Source organism: Papaver somniferum, chromosome 11, assembly GCF_003573695.1.
Source record: "Papaver somniferum cultivar HN1 chromosome 11, ASM357369v1, whole genome shotgun sequence".
In the NCBI taxonomy this organism is placed as follows: Eukaryota; Viridiplantae; Streptophyta; class Magnoliopsida; order Ranunculales; family Papaveraceae; genus Papaver; species Papaver somniferum.
In genome coordinates, this window is record NC_039368.1 from 75,369,515 (window position 1) to 75,381,281 (window position 11,767).

Consider the following 11,767-nt stretch of genomic DNA (forward strand, 5'->3'; position numbering starts at 1 on the left):
AATTAGGATAAATAAACAAGCTCAGTTGTTAGATGTTACCAGAATTCACTCAAATGTCAAATTATCTTTGAAGGAGCAATAGCCGTCGTAGAAGTAATTGTAGAATGATTGAGCATCGTTTGAAGAGCATAAATTAGTAGTATTGTACATTGGTGTTTTTGATGGAAGATGAACCATGTTAACCCGTTGGTGATGGGGAAAAACGATTTACTGATTTTTGAGGAAATGAGGAGACGACCGTGCGGAAGAGACTCCTCGAACCGAGAAAATTTCTTTGACCTTTTGCAAACAGATGCCCTTCAAGAAGGGAGTGCTTGTATTCGATAGATCAATCTGTAGGACTCCTGCCTAAACCAAGACAATGGCCTTCCCAGGGTCAATTCGGTCACAAGAGAGGATGGGTTGATCTGTTGGAGGGAAGCTGAGAAGTGTGTGAGATCAATGATGATCAAGAATTATCAATTTGTCGTGTATTCTGTGTGAGTAAATTAAGCTTTGCTGATTGAATTTACTCTGTTGAGAGTGATCGCTCAAAAGATGAGTTCGTGTTCTCTAGATGATCGATTATCTCTTCAATCATGGGTTCAGAGACTTATTTATATTGCAAGGAATAATTGACATATTGATCCCAGTAAGTGTGACAATTGCTAGAGTCAAAGAGCGGGAAAGTGGGAAATCGTGTTAAAACCAGTTACTCATCGTGCAGAGACTTGGTTGATTGTCCACACACTACTTCATTAAACTCCTTCAACCGTTTGCACGACTTAGTCACATTCTCATTGTGGATGAACACACGTTCCATAGGCGACCAGACCAAAACCCTAGTTAATATCCCCCATGTGACACGATTGATGACTCATGGTTGTGGAGTCTGCGAGGCAGAGGTGTATTTAATTAGTCATTCGTTGACTTGATGAGACGATGAGTCTTTGTATTGCTGAGTCGAGCATGGTTTACGAATGCTCTAGGATTTATGACTTGAACATGTCTGTTGAGACATACGTATAATTATATTGATAGTTAAAGTGAGAAAATATTGCTCAATTGATGAATTGATGAAATATTGTGAACCAATATTCATGGTCTGAGCAAATATTGCTCGTTTGAGAAAATATTGCTCGTTTGATGGATTATTGGTAGCGGGACCAAATATAATATTAAATTAAGATGATGGAAACTGGACCAAGTATCATTAATTAAAGTGCTGATTATGGGATCAACATAAAACATTATCATTAGTTAATGTTTGAACCTGCTCAAAATTATGCTTCACAAAGCCTTGGATTCGAAACCCTAATTTTAATCAATTGCTGATCAATTGATTTATTGAAAATAAACCATGGAGTGAGAGAGGGATCGACTACATGGGATGATAGGCTGACCATGTAGTTCCCAAATGCTCGAGTGATCCAGTACCACAGTCTCTTGAAGATCAGTTGGTGAAAGGATGATTAAATGCTGGTTTAATCATTTAAATAATGCTCGCATGAGCCTTAGGTTATAAAACCTAATTATGACGGACTAAGGGACCGACCAAGGGGTCATGGGACCGTCCCTGGTGGTCATGGGACTTACTGAAGATTGTTTGATGAAATTCCCAGTCGTTTGGAAGGGTTTGAACTTAATATAAGCAAATTAGGTTAAATTATGAAAATATGTGGGAACGGATTCCTGTAAGTAAAGGGGATGATCTTGGTCGGTCAAGATAACATGCATGTGTCACCATAGTATTCGCGTCCCAGTCTTGAGAATTTTGATATTTTATGGTGTGCATTTGAGCAACATTTGAGAAAATATGAAGAAATCAAGGTTTTGCTAAAACTGAGAAACTTCATGAGGTGAAGGAGTTTCCATGAGATGATGGAAAAATAAAATAAATAATTACAAGGTGTGGGACCGGCCACGACTAGGGCATGGCCGTCCGGCTAGTGAGCCCGGTCCCATGACACCTTTCCTAATTTTATATTATTTCCTTGATGTGAAGGAAATATCATGAAACTGAGGAGTTTCATAAGATGAAGGAGTTTCCATTAGATGATGAAAAAATTAATAATAAAATAAGGAATTACAAGGTGTGGGACTAGCCACGTCTAGGGCATGGCCGTCTTGCTGGTAAGCCCGATCCCGTGACACCTTTCCTAATTTTATGTAATTTCCTTGATGTGGAGTTACATAAGATGAAGGAACTTCCATGAGATGATGGAAATAATTAATAATAAAATAAGGAATTACAAGGTGTGTACCGGACACATCTAGGGCATGGGAGAACGGCTAGTATGCCCGGTCCCGTGACACCTTTCCTAATTTTATGTAATTTCCTTGATGTGAAGGAAATATCATGAAACTGAGGATTTTAATAAGATGAAGGAACTTCCATGGGATGATGAAAATAATTAATAATAAAATAAAGAATTACAAGGTGTGGGACCGATCAACGCTAGGGCATGGCCAGCCGGTTAGCAAGGCTGGTCTCGTGACACCTTTCCTAATTTTATGTAATTCCTTGGTGTGAAGGAAATATCATGAATTTGAGGAGTTTCAATAAAATGAAGGAATTTACTCAAATGAAGGGATTTTTATGGGATCAAGAAAAAATAATAAAATAAAGGAAGAGGCGTGGGACCGTCCACGTCGGCATGACCGGCCGGGGGGCTTGGTCCCCATAGACGCCTCTTTTTAATATTATTTTTATTATTATTTTTCTCCATGGATTTCATCGTTCTTTCGTGTTTTGAATGTTCGTTAGTGAATTTAGGTGCTCGTTAGTGCATTACTTCTGAGTACACTTGCACCATTTTTTCGGGGCTTACTCAATGGTGGCTCAGATACCCGTACGTTGAACATTTATTACTAACCCATGTAATTCTGTTAGGAAGAGCCATAAATTTAAGTAATGAAATATTATGATGAACGTAGAATATTTTATAGGAATTCAATTGATGAATCTTACAACTAGAAATAATTAATTGATTAATTGATGGCTCTATACTATCAGGCAAGCTGTCTAAGAGAATTATAATTATTCGAAAATCGAGGTATGAGCTAGTTGAAGCGTAATACTCGATTTGAATTTTTATTCTGTAAAGTCAGGGAACATTGCGACGTCCTGAAGATGTTAGTGATCTATACTAGTGAGTAATACATATAGGAGCCGTCCAATCATTTCGATTCTATACAGACGTGATTACTGAAATTACTCAGTAAATGAAATATGTCGTGGCCTCAGTTGAGAGATTACATATGTACACTCTTAGAGTGGATATACTATATCAAAGGTTCTTAGAGATGTTCTGAGAGACAATATGCTCGATCATATATCACCGTGGCATGAGCTTTCACGCTTTAATAAGAGATTAGTCTCAATTTTTGTCTGACTACTGGATCAAAAATATGTAAGGTTACGATCTTACCTTTGCCAAAAATCCACCATCAACATTAAGTTCATGCTTGGTGAGGGACATTCATGTTACTCAGTCAGCACTAGATGGTGATTTTTAGTTACAGACGAAATAAGTAATTGAACTTAGTCGTAAGATAGAATGTTACCAGATTTTTCAATTGTATAAACGAGCCACGGCTTGAACGAAAACCACAGTAGCATGATAGAGCGTTATTTGACTAGTGTAAATTTGTATAGCACTACTGATTCGATGAAGGAACCTTGGTCGATTTAGGATTCACGGGTCCGGTCCCAAGAAAAGAAATCCTTGAGGAATTAGGTTTTGGAAATAAAGTTTGGTATAAAAGGGATAACATCCTTTTTTTCTTCTCCACAACCGACCACCACCTTCACCCCTCCCTTCTTCACGTCCGAGCAACAAAGGAGGAGATCAGAAAAATTTTCGCTGGAGCCGCCAACGTCTGACCGTCGCTGCTACCGTCCAACCAACTTCCGGCCGACACCGACCATGTACGATTTTTTTTTATGCTTGGTTCGTGTTAAAATTGTATATACATATAGGCGTGAGTTTTATAGAAAACCCTCGTTTCAGGAACGTTCGTTCGATCATTGGTTTTAAGAAACTAGCAATAATCCTTAACTTAAAAAAGATTTTTTTTTTTTTGAAATAGACCTATGTCTAATAATAAAATTTGTCTATGAGCTTTCATGATAACCAAAATTTTATCTTGAAAGTGTGAGTTTTCACAAAATTAGAATAAACCCCCACTCCGAAGACATACTATTGTACGAGGGAAAAGTTTTTTTGTTTTTTTTTTTATAAAACCGTGAAATGTCTCACGATTTTTTTTACGTGAGTTTTTCTCGCGTCAATATATCATTTTATTATTTTTTTAATTACGTGAGTAGTTTTTCAATATATATGTATATATTATTTTGTTGAAGACCCAAAATTGATTTTGAGCAAACATTAAAAGTAGACAATTATTTATGATGAAATATTTTTTGGTGCGATTTTTTTTAACTCAGTCGTGGATGTTCACACAATGAAAATTATGTCCATGATATTATGGAAAATCAGGTTTTAATTTTCAAATATTTAAAGTTTTGCTTGTTTTTGCAGGTTTTAAGGAACAAGCAAGTTTTGAAGTGCTAACTCTTATATCACAATCACCGCGTTAGTGGAATCGTAAAGAGGTAAGAGTTAAGAATTACCATTTTTGTGGATGCTAATGTGAGCATTTTGATCGTATAATTGCACGATTCCGTTGCTTCATTGAGTTTTTCATCCTGTATTGATAATGTATTGAAGTAGAGTATTGTGTGGATGTCACAGCTGGTTTGCAAAGATGTCTGATTCCCAAGATAATGATACCTCCAGCAATGACACATCTATGTATGAGACTTCCATTGGTGAAGAATGAGAGGAAGAAATACATGGAGTCAAAAATATCCCGAATACTGATGATAAATATTCGTATTTCAGAACAGACGTTAAAAACGTCTCGGAACTCCAGCATTTTATCTTCTGATAAATCCTAGAACTCGTGTGGACATCCGATTCTCTCTCCAGAAAGGACATTTTTCTTCTTCAATCGTAAAATCCAATCTTTCTCGACGACCTTTGGAAAAATTATCTAGATGGGTAGGGCATATGCTGGGGTTTCCTCGTGTTCGAGACATGTTGGATCATGCACAGGTAACAAGAGATATTCAAGCATCTAGAGACTTGTTTATCTTTCAGGATGCGCGAGGTATAATATCTCTGCTTGGTCGCTGGTGCATTCCGACCCATACTTTCATATGCAGATGGGGAGAGTTTACCATCACTTTAGAATACGTAGTTGCTTTATTGCACCTCCCAGTCACGGGCTATTTACCTTAAAAACTTTCAGCAGAGGAGACAACAATTTCTAAAATCTTGACGGATGAGATGGAAGAAATCAATAGAGTATCCAACAAATATTGTTATGCTCGCTAGTTAACACACCGGTGGCTGCAAGATGAAGCTCCTGACAGGCCTGTCGATGGTATGTTATCTATCACTGTTTTTTTATACTTATGGCTGTCCGTAGATGTATTTGAAGATACCGGGAATTTGTTGAAGCCTTTCATGGTTCCTTTTGCTATCAAAATGGCTCAAGGTGAGCAACTCCCGATAGGTAGTCTATTCTTGGGCACTTTGTACTCTAACTTACACTCCTTGCACTTTGTACTCTAACTTACATTCCTTGGTTATAGACTCTAGCATCTTAAATAGCTTTATGAAAATTGAGTGCTATGCCAATACGATGTTTCTCCAAGCTTTATTGTGGGAGCGCTTCAAAAATTATGCAACAATTCCTCGTAATATCCTGCAAGGACCAAATGACGATGCTCTCCATGTTTTCTATGAGAAAGACAATGCAAGGATTATGCGCTGGTACATGAAGCAACTCCGAGTCAAGACGCGTCTTTTCGATGTACAAGACGATGAGTATGAGTTCAATTTTCTCCCATGGGTGTCAATTCCTTCTTATGTTTCCCAGTTGAAAACTTTCAACGCCGGATAAAGTATTGCCTTGAAGTCCGATACAGATCAAAGCGATGGCGAGAGATATTTTATGCTGAGTTGCACTCCTGGTTACTTAGTATCAGCAGTACATGGAGAATTTCAGTGGAAGAATATAATATTGACAGAACATCCCGACAAATGGGTATGGATCATTGTGTAACACCCCGTGTTTTTTTAGCATGGCGCATGCTAAAAGATGCGCCATTTGCTTGTGATGAAGCTTCATCCAAAGATTCTTAGCATAGTGAGATGTAATTGGCCCGAAGCCATATTTGGTTCCAAGTAAGGCACATCGCGTATGCATATTGTCTAAGGCCAATATGGAATTAGTTGGGGGCTATATTGGACAAGGGACAATCTTGCATCAAATGATGCATTAGGCCAGTTGGGTAGATGGCCTTAAAAATGTACATCCAACATGGTTGGACATCGAGTTGGTGATGTGCAGCCAACACGGCTGGGCTGGCAGTGGACAGCTAACATGGCTGGAAATCGGGCTGGTAATGTACAACCATCAAGGCTGGACTTTGGAGTGGCCTATGGGACAAGGTTGGAAATACATCCATCACGACCCTTTATCAGGTCTAGCTCTGGAAATGTTCAGCCGTCATGGTCGGACAGTGGAACTGGCATGTGATCCAAAACTGAATGTACATCAATCTTGGCCGGTTATTCAGGAAAAACATATGGCAACGGCCATGAATAGTAAATGGGGAGTTTATGAATGATTTTTGGTCCCCCAATTCAAGTTGTAAAAATGTCAAGTTAACATATATAGGGAGGGGTAGTTGGTTGAAGGTGCATATGCGGACTATGTACCAAATAAGCTTCATATCTTATCCAGAACGGTATGAATGATGCATAAGCCTCATTCTAAGTTGCGTAGCCTTACGAATGGAGAAGATGATGCGGAGGCATCACTATGCCATTCCACGGACTCGATGATCCATTACTTGGATGTATTTGACGAAACGGCCTATACGGACTAGGCCATTACCACTATTGCTTGGCCACGACCTAGAAAATGAGTTGGATTAAGTTTCTTGTCCCTTCGTGGATGAACTACGGTATGTGTTTGATCCCTTTAGAGTAGGGAAGGGTACGTAGGCAGCCGCAATGAGTTGCAGCATTGTCGGTCCAGCACGTTGGACCCTCATATCATCTAAGCTCGGTGGCTCGATGCGAGAGATGATTGTGTCCAGAATTGATGAGGAATGTTGCATGAGTAAGTGGATTCTCATACTTCCTATCAATATGCGGAGAGTCGATAAGAGAAGTAGGGGAATGATGATAGACTTGGTGCGGCCTATGTCTAAGTCCAAGGCATATGCCTTATGCCTGGACAAGACTCGGTAACTGACAGTTTCTCAGCTAGATAGGAAATTCAGTGATGAATTCCCTACGTTGAGGTAGACCAAGTGATGCATGCGATATGAATTGGACTTGGCCTTATGGCCTTACACCCTTCTGCGGACGAGGGTGACTTTGGAATGGTGTGGAAGCTAAGTTAGATGCATCATGATCCATGAACATGTTTTCAAGGGAAGATGGACGTGCATTTTCCTGGGGATGAGGCCCGTACTGTAGCTTCATCATGGCGCACCGGGGGATTTACGGCTTGCGGGGCAACGCGCCAAAGGCGTAATTTTCCGGTCCGTCACAATTGGTATCAGAGCAAGTTCTAAGAAAACTCTAGAGACTTGTGCGGAGTGGACTCGTCAAGCGAGTACTTTTCTTAATGGAAATTTAAAGTTGGAGAGTAGGCCAACTTTTACGCGGGAAAGATTAGTAACTGCAGCGCCAGTTACTTTGCGAATCGAGTTGAGCTTGTTCAAGTAGTGTGAATTTGCCTGGCTTCTGTAGCACCCCACTTACGAGTGGATATCCGGAAGAGCGTCTGGGACGGTGGGTAGAAAATGGGACTGATCATCCCCACACGTTGGCACTGTCCAAGGGTGTGCTTTGTCAGGCCCGGCTAGCATCCCACTTACGAGTGGCAACCCAGATGACCGTCAGGGACGGTGGGCAACTGGATACTGATCCACACAGTACTGAGTTAAGATTTTGCATGTCATTTCAATGACATCTTTCAATTTCTGAACTTTAGGGACTTCTGAGTGCGTACTATGGGATGCGCATTCAAGATACCTGGTCGAGATATCCTCTTGGGACTTTCCAATTGTGATTCTTGGTATTGTTGTGGGCACTTTTGGATTCCTGGGAAGGTGGTATGGAACATGTGCTCAGAATATATAAATTGTTGTTCATGACAACTTGAAGAAACCCGTGATTTCTGAGCATATGGTATGAGACTTTTTCTCAGAAAATCCAAACCGAAGAGATTGTCCACAATAGTTTTTATTTTGAATTTCGAGGACGAAATTCTTTGAACGGTGTAATAATGTAACACCCCGTGTTTTTTTAACATGGTGCATGCTAAAACATGCGCTATTTTCTTGTGATGAAGCTTCATCCAAAGCTTCTTAGCATTGTGAGATGCAATTGGCCCGAAGCCATATTTGGTGCCAAGTCAGGCACATCGCATATGCATATTGGCTAAGGAAAATATGGCATTAGTTGGGGGATACATTTTCCAAGGGACAATCTTGCATCAAATGATGCATTAGGCCAGTTGGGTAGATGGCCTTGAAAATGTACATCCAAAATGGCTGTACATCGAGTTGGTAATGTGCAGACAACACGACTGGACATCGGGCTGGCAGCGGACATCCAACATGGTTGGAAATCGGGTTGGTAATGTACAGCCATCATGGATGGACTTTGGAGTGGAATATGGGCCAAAGTTGGAAATACAGCCATCACGGCCCTTTATCGGGTCTAGCTCTGGAAATGTTCAGCCGTCATGGCCGGACAGTGGAACTGGCATGTGAGCCAAAACTGAATGCACATCCATCTTGGCCGGTTATTCAGGAAAAACATATGGCAACGGCCATGAATAGTAAATAGAAAGTCGATGAATGATTTTTGGTCCCCCAATTCAAGTTGTAAAAATGTCAAATTAACATATATAAGGAGGGGTAGTTGGTTGAAGGTGCATATGCGGACTATGAACCAAATAAGCTTCATAGCTTAGACAGAACGGTATGAATGATGCATAAGCCTCATTCTTAGTTGTGTAGCCTTACGAATGGAGCATATGATGCGGAGGCATCACTATTCCATTCCACGGACTCGATGATCCATCACTTGGATGTATTTGACGAAACGGCCTATACGGACCAGGCCATTACCACTATTGCTTGGCCACGGCCTAGCAAATGAGTTGGATTAATTTTCTTGTCCCTTAGTGGATGAACTACGGTCTGTGATTGATCCCTTTAGAGTAGGGAAGGGTACATAGGCAGCCGCAATGAGTTGCAGCATTTCCGGTCCAGCACGTTGTCCCCTCATATCATCTAAGCTCAGTGGCTCGATGCGAGAGATGATTGTGGCCAGACTTGATGAGGAATGTTGTATGCCATTAAGTGGATACTCATACTTCCTATCAATCTACGGAGAGTCGGTAAGCGAAGTAGGGGAATGGTGATAGACTTGGTGTGGCCTATGCCTAAGTCCAAGGCATATGCCTTATGCCTGGACAAGACTCGGTAACTGACGGTTTCTCATCCAGATAGGAAATTCAGATATGAATTCCTTACGTTGAGGCAGACCAAGTGATGCATGCAATATGCATTGGCCTTGGCCTTATGGCCTTGGACCCTTCTGCGGACGAGGGTGACTTTGGAATGGTGTGGAAGCTAAGTTAGATGCATCATGCTCCATAAGCATGTTTACAAGGGAAGATGGACGTGCATTTGCATGGGGATGATGCTCGGATCGTAGCTTCATCATGGCACACCGGGGGAGTTACGGCTTGCGGAGAAACGCGCCAAAGCGTAATTTTCTGGTCCGTCACACATTGTGTTCCGACTTTTCGAAAGAAGAAGCCACCAGTCGAACAACTTAATACCTATTTAGATCGTACTCATGTGGAAGGAAGCAATTACTAGTTCCTTTGTTCTGAACGTATTACGAATGTAACTCCTGGTTACATAGACTTTTGGAATCAAAAACTTGACCGCTTACATAGTTTTGCGATGGTTGTTTAACCTCTAGTAAAAGATCCTCCTTATCCTAAAATGAGTTTCATTCGACCAAGACTGAAGCCTCTCTCTGGTGGCGATAAACGAAAGGCATCTCCTGGGTGTTCACAAGTATGTATCTTTCTTAGATTCTTCAGAAATACATGATAATTGTATTTTTACCATATCAACAATTGCATCGCAGATTGGACGTATCGTGAGACCTGGAATTGATGTAAACTTCTTAGAAATTGAAAAAATTATTCACGGCGGAGAAGGAAGGAGAAAAAAACTATAGGATGTTACCTAAAACCATAAAGTCCCCAGTTGTTTCTTTGGTGAGTTGTCAACATTTCTTTTGCCATGAATTCTTCTCATCATGTAATTAGGATTTTCAAACCAATGTTTGTTACTACTTTACAGAATTTTGCTCCATCATGTATCGGCGGTCTTCAATTCTCTACGGCTGAGCAAGCTGTTTCTGAATCGAGTGTTGAAGAAGAAGTTGATGTAAATATCTATTCACACATCCAGTTATAATTTTTTGTGAAAAAACACTAATTTTTATGAATGCTTCCAGGAGGATGTTATGGAAATGGAGAGTACTGCTCGTTCTTCGGAGTATCATGGCGAAGAAGATTCCCAAAACTCAGAACCGAATGAAGACAATGATTCTCATAATGCTAATACGGGTAATCCCGGCTCTTCGAATGCTTCAGAGACCACCCAAGTGAGTATTCTTCTTATATATTCTTCATAAAAGTATGAAATTTCATATTTGTGGATGAGTATATTATAACCCATGTGAATGAATGAAAAGTTATATAGAAGTACTTCACCAGAAAATTGAGAACTCAGTTTTTCAGCAAAAACGCTGTAGAACCTTCATCTGAAGTCGGATTTGAGCGATCTACCCACGTATTTTCATGCCCAGGAAATTTCCAAATCTTTTTCAAAGAAGATTTTTTACTTTCAAGCATGTTTATGGCCCGAAATAGGCAAAACAGTAAACTTCCAGGAGACTTCCAGAAAATTTTCAGTTGGCATGTAGTTCAATGTTTTGACCACATGTCTCTGTGCCTTTATCCAATTGTTATGAAATTTGGATATGTTCTATAGAAAATCCATAAGAAGATAATGATATATAACTCAACCTTAGATTCATTGGAAATGTCTCCTAGTTCATGTTCTTGTGCAGGGAAGAGTAAAATCCTCTCAGACGGACTTGTTGCAAAACATGTTTTCTGTATCTTCATGTTGTTTGATTGTGACTTGAATGTATAATGAATAACTTACACGATTTTAGATCACTTACATATTAATTTTATGGTTGCCTTTGATTTGCATGCTCGGAGCGCTCTAACCTCATGTCATCATCATATTAGGTACCGAATGACGAAGTTGAGAATAATCGAGCGGATGATGATGGTACGAGCAGCATCATGAATCAAAGTGATGCCACTACCATTATTTCATCTCAAATACGTGTGGAGGTTGCTGATGAAGCTACTAAAGAGACCGAAGCTCAGGTCCTTATTCCAGGGATAGAAGAAACCGATCCAATGATGGAAGAAACTGCTCCATAGGAAGAGGCCGCTCCGATGCCTATAGTAGTATATGAATACCGCAATGAAGGAATTATCTTTGATCCTCCATTTGTCGATATTATCCAAAATCATGAACTGATTGGCGGATTCAGCGTACCTACTGAATATGCAGGCTTATACAAGA

General features: G+C 40.1%; 1 long non-coding RNA gene across 1 annotated transcript; it reads left to right on the forward strand.

Annotated features, from left to right (window-relative positions):
• The first annotated feature begins 10,508 nt into the window (after positions 1-10,508).
• Positions 10,509-11,491, forward strand: LOC113322129. Its single transcript, XR_003347002.1, has 3 exons — positions 10,509-10,546; positions 10,617-10,766; positions 11,422-11,491. It is a non-coding gene; the product is annotated as an uncharacterized LOC113322129 (long non-coding RNA).
• The last annotated feature ends 276 nt before the right edge of the window (positions 11,492-11,767 follow it).